This window comes from Hordeum vulgare, chromosome 1H, assembly GCF_904849725.1.
Source record: "Hordeum vulgare subsp. vulgare chromosome 1H, MorexV3_pseudomolecules_assembly, whole genome shotgun sequence".
Taxonomy (NCBI): Eukaryota; Viridiplantae; Streptophyta; class Magnoliopsida; order Poales; family Poaceae; genus Hordeum; species Hordeum vulgare.
This window is the reverse complement of record NC_058518.1, coordinates 221785868-221796009: the sequence shown is the minus strand read 5'-3', so window position 1 is coordinate 221796009 and position 10142 is coordinate 221785868.

Sequence of the window (10142 nt, the reverse complement as noted above, 5' to 3'; positions counted from 1 at the left end):
GTTTATCACATACAATTCCTTCAACCCTACATTTTCGTCAGTGACATTTGTGGGTTCCTAAAGTGAGGAATTTGTGACCACAAATATAGTTGAATAATTTGCAGCAATAGAAGCATTTGAACATTCAGGTCAAGAATTAGGAGATTCACGCTTGATGCATTTCAAACATGGTGGAATGAATTCTTCCTGAGCGGAACTGATCTGTTGAGCAAGCAAATAATCCTGCTTTTATTGAAGAAATTCATGAAAAAGTTTCTCATGATCAGATATGAGTGTTTCATGATGACTTTGAAGGCTTTCAAAATAAGATTAAAGATGTTGAAAGTCTTTAGTCGGAGTTTGTGTCCGATCCATTTCCTCGTTCAACAGGTCATCACTTTTGTCTAGCAGTTTCTGAAGCTTTTCAATAGCATTTTGTTGCTTAGTGGCAATATTAGCAAGTTTGTAATAGCTAGGTTTTTGATAGTCATCAGGTTCATCACTTGAGTCACATGAGGAAGCATGGTTGAGTACCTTGGCAACTTTTGCCATGAAGAAATAGGTGGGAGCAGAGTCGTCATCACAATCATCATTTTTTTATGAGATCATTTTCTTCAAGATTGAAGATGGACTTCATGATGAATGTGGTGGCAAGAGCTAGGCTTACCACACCAGACTCTGGACCCTTCTCAGATCCTTCCTCTTCTTCACATTCTTCTGATTCTTCCTCAGAATCCATTTCCTTGCCAATAAGAGCCCGAGCCTTTCTGTAACTGTTCTTCTTGAGCGATGAGGCTTTTGAAGATGAGGACTTTGAAGATTTCTTCTTTTTCTTTGAGTCATCACAACTGTTATCTTTGTACTTCTTCTTCTTTCATTTGTTTACCCAACAAGGACAATCAACATACATCACACGTATCAACAACGAGGGCACGCAACGGTGTGCCTGATGTCTGTAAAAATAGCACATGGCAGCCCTTCCTTGGCACGACCCCATCTCGAGAGTGACCACGTCACTCCTGCCACTAGTAATGCGGGATCTCTACTACCACATACCATAGTAATCAGCAAAGCCCCGTCCCATAAGGGGTAATGTGGTCGTACATGTAAGGTTGGGACGGTCGACATATCTTAAATCAAATCTGGTTTTTATAAACCTCTCACGCAGCTGGCCTCGGTATACCACTCCCTCATCAAGTGGATACCTAGCTCAACCCATCACCCTTGGTCATTAGTGGCACCCGACGGGGTTTTTGTAAAACATTTGAAATCACCTCCTTTTACAGTCTCCATGCATGTACGTAATCCCAATCGTAGCACTATGAACAACCTAACTACCTCGCACCAGCACAACCCTCATAGGAAGGTAGGGTCATGCCCAACTACAAGTATCAATGAGGAGTTATCGAAAACAACCCACCAAGGTGGTCACAAATTTAACATGATTCAATGCATCAGAAGGAAGTGCTATTTCACATGCATAGTTTCTTAGACATGGTCAATGGGCTGCATGCCTGGTTCAAGAAAGTCTTCTAAGTCTTCACGAGCTTCTAGTCCACTCCGAGCACCTCGTCTACTTTGTTAACTATCACCAGAACAACCACAATGACAATGTAATGCCCCAAGTGTGTAACCTTCCCCTTTTGGAACCCTCTTCATGTGGGTCCACCTTGTCATGGACATGAGAGCTATCTATGCTATGCTTTCATGTGATGTCACTTGTTATTCTTCCTTGCATGTATGCATGCCATATCATATCATTCCATATGTCATGTGTTGTTGCTTTGTGGTCATATGATTCCATGTGATGCTTGTGATCTTATGTGGTGATGTGAGATGTGAAGCTTGTGTGGAGAATGCTTTGTGTTAGTAGGACAACCTTGTGATTTGCTTAGGTTTTAAAAATCCTTCCCTTTCCCTTTTATTCCAGGCTCAAGATTGACTTGAGCCTACCCTGTTTTAAAAATGCCCAAGTGCTAGCTTTGTTTTCTGGTGAATTGGAGATGTGAATTGCTATTTTGAAAACTTTTTTTAAAGGTGCAAATAACTATAAAACAGATATAACAATTGTTGTTTTGTAAATAATTATTTTCCCCAAATATTTCTTTTGGAATTTATTCAAATAGGTCATATTTTTCCATGACCAGGGGGTATTTTTGTTTGATTTTATCCGTAGTAGATTTTTCGTTGCTTTATTTCTTCTTTGGCTTTTCCTATAAATAGAAAAGGCTCCAGGGATTTGTTTTTCTCTATGTTGCGCCACCTGTGGGCTTACTCCCACAGGCCGGCCCATCTCTCCCCTCTTCCCGCACGGTGGCCCAGCTCCACGACCTCCCCTCTCCTTCAGACGCCGTTTGCACCCGCGCACCTCCATTCCGTCAGCTTAGCCGAGAGAGAAGTTGCCGCCGTGAGGCACAAACGTCGAGGTCCCCCCATATATTGTGGACATCCGTGCCTCCCCTCTCCTAGGATTCCCCTCTCTCCCATCCGTCGCCGCCACTCCATTCCTCATCTCTCTTTCTCCCCTCCCGATAAGCCTCTGTAGTTAGGTCCACAGAGAGGAGAGAAGTCTCGCTGGCGTCTACCCCCACTTCCACCTTCGAGCGGTGCAACCACCATGTCCAGGGGCAAGGGGGTGGTGCCCGCGCCCCATTCCCGACCTCTGTGAGACCGGGGAACACCCACGTCGACGGCGAGGAGCTCGCCATTGCCTCGGCCCCGTAGTTATCCTTCTTCTTCCTCGTCTTCTTCATCGACCTGCAGCAGGGCTACCTTCGGCGCGTCTTCTTCCCCTCCGATCCGTCTTCCTCCACCGTGCGGCTTTCCTCTTCCTCCCCCAAGGTGAGCCGGCCTTCTCCTCCCCTCTTCCTCGAGCAGATCCGACAAGAGAACTTGCATAGCGTCCCTGTCCCGAGCTGCAGTAGGTCTTGCGTGCATGTTTGTGTTCAGGGTTGTGCTCATGCTAGATGCAGGCGCTTGGGTAGTTGTGGATGCGTAGGGGCTTCCCTTGTTGCTGGTTGTGGTAGTTGACCACGCGGTGTAGCAGTAGTAGGGAGACCAGCTCTGGCGATCTCTTTGTCGTCGGCTCGCAGGTACAGGGCATGGAATAAGATCATGTTAGCTTACCTTGTTTGAGTTCCCTACACTGTCAGACTCCCGTATAGTACCGTAGTGGTGTGTATCTGTGTGTGTACACCTGAGGTGTAGTGTTTGATTCCTAGTTGGTGCACCCCCCTTTTAATTTGCTCTTTCGATCGACAGTAGTATAGCACATCAGAGTAGATCCCCTACATAGATCCTTCTCTGTCCAGAGCCTCGTGTCTAGCAGAGTGCTGTGTGACAGTTTGTTGCATCCAGTAGGTCTGGGTTCGAACCTAGTACCTCCCCTTTTTATTTTTCTTTGTTTTTCTTTTATTTTCCTTTGCTGATTTGATAACTATGCAGCCCCTGATCATTGTAGCATTGTGGTGTCCTTTGCACACGAGAGCATATATTTTTCCCTTCTCTCAAACCAGCAAGGGAGTGTTGTAGTTTTTTTAGCTTTGTGAATCCATGATGGTGCACTTGTGTGTTTGTGTAGATATACTTAGTAGGGGAGATGAGTAGGTTGTTTTGTTAACTTGTAAGATTGTGTGCATGAGGTTGTGTGAGTTTGCACTAGGGCAACATGTGTAGATACATCTTATGAGATTTAGTGTACGTTGTGGTTTGTGCTTGTGATGTCATGAGTGTGGTGTGTGTGTGGATGGGTTACCCCCTCCCCACATACCTTGTGTGTGTGTGCCACACACATGCCCAAGTCATGTTGACCTTGATATGCCCATGTTCTTGCTTATATAGTAGGGGTAGTATCTATGGTGTCAACTAGGTGGTGTCCTCTATTTCGTGTGTAGGTGTTGTATTGTGTTATGCTTGTTGCTAGTGATGGTGTGGTGATGTGCCAAGGCACATAGGCATGAGGTCAACCCCTCATGTACCCCCATTGATGTTGTGGTCATGTGCAAGAGCTTGTGTAGGTTTTTCTCTAGTGATTTTGCACATGTGATGTAGCACTATTCACTATATAGGATTCTATGTAGTTTTTCTTTCCTAGTTTGTGCCCACTTGTTCCAAGCAAGTGCATATGTTTTATATATGGTTTTGGGGTAGAGTCATCCCAGGAATCCATTGGTGAGATCTGTTTTGCCATTGGAACACTTCCTGGAAATGGCATATTTCAGATTTGTTTTATGTTCGGAGCTTGGTCTCATGATGTTGTGGTGTGCACAATAGGTTGACTCCTTGTTGTGGCACTAGAGGGTGACCCCCTCTACCACTTGTTGCTTTTGTTTCATGTTTAGGAATGCATATGTGCAAGTTTTGGCCAATCAAAGTAGGCATGTGGCTGAAATTCCAGATTAGTGAAAATCTGAGATTTTCACTAAGTCTAAAAATATGTTTATATTTTCTTCTCTTGTTGATGAGGTTGTGCAGGTCAATGTGTTGTGTTTCAGCCTTAGCTTTCAAATGGAAAGTTGAAGCTTATATGTTTGTCTAGCTCCCTGTAAATTTTTATTCCATTTGGAGTCATGTAGATATTGTTTTGGCTGCTGTCAAAATGCGTCAAAGCATAAACAGAGAGTGAGAATCTGTAATTTTCACAAACTCCCTGAAATCTGATATTTTAGGGCAAGTTTGCACCTGTGTAACTTTCTGTGTTTAACTCCTTTGTGTGATATTTTTGCTTGTGCTTGTAGTACTCTTGGATAGCTATAGCCACATATCTTATTTGGCATGTTTAGGTGGTTGTAGGTGCTTTGCATTTAGCTCACAAAGTGCTATGATGCAGTTTATGGAAAATTGTGTAGTTTTGGTATTTTGATCTTTGTGAGTGCATAGTTGATGGTGTGGTGATAATCTTTGCACCAGCCCATCCATGTTGGTTTGTTTTATGTCTTGGCAACCTGGAAATACCATAGATATGCCTTTGGAGTGTGTTGTGATGAATTTGACACGTAGGGCTTCATATCTTGTTTCGTTGTTTCTCGTTGATCCGTAGCTCCATTTGTAATGTTCTTTATATGGTTTTGCATCGTTTTCATGAGATGCATCTGATCATGTCATTCTCATGCATGTAAAGATAGTTTAGAATGCAGTTCTGTCCAGGAACATGTAATTACTTCTCATGCTTGTGCTAGTGATAGAAATAGTGATGCATGCTCATATTCATCTCATGCATCACGTGCGTGTTGCATCTTGAGATGTTGTTGTTCATTGGATGTTATTCTTATGTTGGGTAGCACCGGGATCGGAGAAAGAGTACGTGGATTCGGGAGAGTACGTGCAGGACGATCAAGAACAATTCCAAGCTGAGGATATCACACGCAAGATAATATGACCTTGATTCCATCTCTAGACTTGTTATGCCAGATTACGTTTCTTCCGTCTTATGCTCGCTACCTACCACTGAAATATTTTCCAACTGAGTTGCCATGAAACCCAAACACTTATCCCTTCCTAGCAAATCTTGAATGGCTAAGTAGGCTTTGCTCAGCTACTAATGTTAGCGTTGCTAGATGCAGGTGCTTTGTCTCATGTGATAACATGAGCTTGATATCATTATCTTAATTTTGTTACTTAATTAATGCACCTATATACTTGGTAAATAACGGAAGGCCTAGCCTTTTACCGGGTGCTTTGTTCCGTTATTGCCGCCTTAGTTACCGACTACCGGTGTTCGATTGCATATTGATCGCTCCTAACACATTCGTGGTTGTTATGGGGACCCCCTCGATAAATCGCGTAGTGTTAAGACTTGTCCGACAAGACCCACCTTTGGTTTTAATCTGCTAATCACTTAATAATAATCTGCATAGGGAATAGCTACCCCGAGGAATTTAATCTACAACTTGGGCCAGTGCTCCTCATGAGTGTTGGTCCCACCTGAGTGATGTCCGGGGCCCCACTGGTCACCCAGAGGTTTAGCCATCCCGACGTCTAGCTCATACATCGTGTCCTGAGACTTAGATACGCGGCTCTTATGAGGGTCGTCGACACGACGGGAGGTCCTGCTAGTCTTGTCTTACCTTAGAGATATATCTTGCGTATAGGAATCCCGGTGAAGCTTTGGTTCTCCCAGAGTTGAGGTTTTCCTCTAAGGAATCCGACAAGATCACGAGATTCGTGATAGAGGATTACTTTGCGGCCCGTGTACGTTTGTGATGGACTAGTTGGAGCACCCCTGCAGGGTTTAATCTTTCAGAAAGCCGTGCCCACGATTATGTGGCAGCTTGGAATATTTGTTAACATCCGGTAATAGATAACTTAAACATAAGCTAATAAAATTGCCAATTGTGTGCGTAACCGTGACTGTCCCCTTCGAAGATCTCTCTTCGAACGGGAACACGGTGGGGTTATGATTGATGTAGGTAGGTGTTCAGGGTCACTTAGTGATCATCTATCATCGATCGCTAGAATAGACCACCTTCATACTTGTTCTACGTAAGTTAGACACCATATTAAGCTTAGGAAGCTGCAACCTAAATACTCCACCTTTCCAACCTAATAACTTGACTACTTCTGGCACCGAGGTCATAGATTGCTGAGTCCCCGTGGCTCATAGATTCCTTCACAACACCAACAGGTTCAGGTACCCCCGAGACAGGTGATCCCGACAGCACGCAGCTGGCGTAGCAGTACGATGAGGAGAACGACCGCCTGTACGTGAACTATCCACAAGATTGAGGCGTGGTCGTGATCATGGGCAAGCATGCAGGGTAGCATAGCCATTTCCCTTATTTTGTAGTCCATAGCCGAACTACCTTGTTTGGATGCATGATGTAACCCTGATATATTTATGAGATGGCAATTGAATCCCTTATTGTCATTCTGTTGATATTATGTATGTGCTATGATACAATGTTTGCGAAACGCTTAGATGCGCTTCTTTCCAATTCGAGGCCTCGTTCCCCAAATCGGAAAGGACCGCATCTTAGTCGTTACACGTTGGTAATCAGAGCCTTACGACCATAGGAGCCTTCGTGTGATCATACTTGGCCGAGTCGAGTCTAGTAAAAATGTTTTGAGTCTTAGTTATATCGGAGAGTAGGATTCTTGTTTCTCCTCTTGCATGCTCTGGTGAGGTTCCCGACTTAGGAAATCTTAATTCTACTCCTCTTCTCGCTCAAATTTTTTTTAGGATCACGCGGGTATTTGTGAAATCTATATGATTTCGATGTGACGGAGTTCTGTCTTGGTGCCTCCTGTCTGCCTTGATTTCTTCCGGGGAGTTGAGCTCCAGGGGATTCTGGCGCACATCGCCATCATTCAGATTTCTGAGTATCTAAGAATGAAGGATGTTCGTTATTGCTTCAATACTGGTAGTGGCGAGATAACCCCGATGTCCCCAGTACTGGTGCAGATTGTTCGGGAGTACTGCCATACTTGGTATCATTGTGATCACGAGGGTCTGTTGTAGATGAAGTTCCGAGATGCTGGTTGTGTGTTGACGGATGTGATACAGGTGACGGGTTCGTATAGGTGTTGTGTGATATTACTCCTTGTATCCGTGTACCAGATTGCATGACCAGTTATTTCAGGAATTCATAGCTGGGATATCAAGTAGTATCTTATAGGACTATCTTCCTACAGATGCATGATTCAGGTTGGGATTCGATGTTCAGTGGGTGTGTTTGTTCACGATCGTCTTACAACGGTTCTCCTTGTGTCTTAAAGAGTCCTTGTAGCTCGCTACGACTTGGGGATACTTCGTATGTCGTGTGCACTACCTTCCATAGGATGGCTACTGTAAATTCGAGCCCTGCGATCTTATCCACGAAGATATCGGATGAAATCTCGATCATATGTTTGTTCCGAGCAGTTCTAGCTCATACTTGTTTGCACTGGTCTTAATCAGAATTTTGTCGACCGTCACTTTGAGGAAGCATTCTTACTATTTTGTTCGAGTGCAATTGCTTTATTCCTGTTCAGATATTCCTGTCATTTCGATTCAACAATATATTCAATTTATTCTGTGGGCTAATGTGTTGTCCGTCTTCAGGATGGCTCCACCAACGCGTCAGAACCCAGGGCGTGAGGATGTGCCGCCACCACCACCTCCTCCAGAGAATCCTCCTCCGTCACCGCCTCCTCCTGCGGAGGCTTGGCAAGCGGTGATGGCTGCTACTAATGCAAACACCCAGATGCTGCTACAGTTGTTGCAAGATAGAGCTAATCAGCAGCAAGGCAATTTCCAGCATGGTGGCAATCAGTTTGCTAATCTGAGTCATTCATGTCGAATCAACCGAAGACTTTCACTTCTTGCAACCATCCCTTTGATGCTGAGGATTGGATCCGTGATATGAACAAGCATTTCGAGTATAGCAATGTTCGTCCTGAGGATTTTGTCAAATTTGCAACATTCCAGTTGAAGGGGCAAGCTTCAATCTGGTGCCAATAGTTGAAGGACTCCAGAGGCGCTAGAGTGATCACTTGGGATGAGTTCTGTCGTGAATTCATGTCCCACTACATTCCTTCCAGCTTTGTGGAGGAGATGCGTGAGAAGTTCAGGCGTATGAAGTAGGGTGGCAATTCCGTGTACAAGTACAATGTTGAGTTCCGCGAGCTAGCCCGATACGCGTTGCAGGATATCCCTCATCAGAAGAGCAAGATTTATCAGTTCAGAGGTGGCTTGTAAGAAGATTTGCAGTTAGCTCTTGCTTTGCACGATCCTGAGGAGTTCAAAAAGTTCTACAACTTAGCTCTCAGAGCAGAGGCAGCCTTCCTCAGGGTGGAGAATTCTAAGAAGCGCTTCAGAGATTCCAACTCTTCCTCTACTCAGGTGGTTCAGAAGCAACAAAAGTTTTGGCTGTCTCCTCCTCCTCCTCGGCACTCGCAGCAGCTCAAGCACTCTGGTGGCCGTGGTTCTTCCCACCCACCCAACCTAGTCTTTCAGCAGAGATTCTAGCATCAGAAGCAAGGGCCTCCTCAGACTCAGTACCGATAGCTAGCAGAGGTTACTTGTCACAAGTGTGGGCAGAAGGGTCATTATGCCAACAAGTGTATTTCTCAGCTCCGACTGCCGCCTCCTCCTCCAGGCAAACCTCCAAGTAATGCTCTTGTCAAGTTCAACCCCAGATCAGCTCGAGTCAACATGGTGAATGCGGCTGAGGTAGAAAACTCATCAGATGTGATCATGGGTAACCTCCTCGTTAATGATATTCCTGCTAAAGTGTTATTTGATTCTGGTGCTTCGCATTCGTTCCTCTCCATCCATTTGCATCCAAGCATAATGTTCCTGTTGTAGAACTTCCTAGTCCGTTGTCAGTAGTTTCTCCAGGCAAGTTCATGCATGCTAGTACTCGTGCTCCCGATGTTTCTGTCAAGTTGGGTAGTTATTCTTTTCTGGCTTCTCTGTATGTCTTGGGCAAGACCAACATTGACTTGATCCTTGGTATGGACTGGCTGGCCATGAACAAGACATCAATTGATTGTGAAGCTAAAGGAGTGAAACTTACCCACTCTTCGGAGGACGTGATTATATTCGCAGCGCGCGATGATACAATCCATCTGTTCTCTTTGAATGAAAAGGGTGAGATTAATCCTATTTCGCAAGTCCCAGTGGTCTGCAAATATGAAGATGTGTTTCCTGAAGAGCTACTAGGCATGCCTCCGCACCGAGAAGTTGAATTTGTGATTGAGCTTGAGCCAGGTACCGAGCCGGTGTGCAAGAAGTCATACAAATTGGGTCCAGAAGAATTGAAGGAACTTAAGAGGCAACTCGATGAGCAGGAGCGTTTGGGTCTGATCAGACCGAGCTCGTCTCCGTGGGGCTGTGGAGTTCTATTTGTCAAGAAGAAGGATGGCACGGACCGACTGTGTGTCAATTACCGTCCATTGAACAAGAAGACAATCAGGAACAAATATCCACTTCCGAACATAACTGAGTTGTTCGAACAGTTGAAAGGTGCTAAGGTCTTCTCCAAGCTTGATCTCGGAAAGGGCTATCATCAAATTCGTGTTCGCGAAGAAGATATTCCGAAGACGGCCTTCAGGACTAGTTTTGGGTCGTATGAGTATACGGTCATGTCTTTTGGTCTGGCTAATGCTCCTCCGACATTCTGTCGATTGATGAACTACATATTCTCTCCGTTCAAGAATGACTTTGTCTTGCTCTATCTCGACGA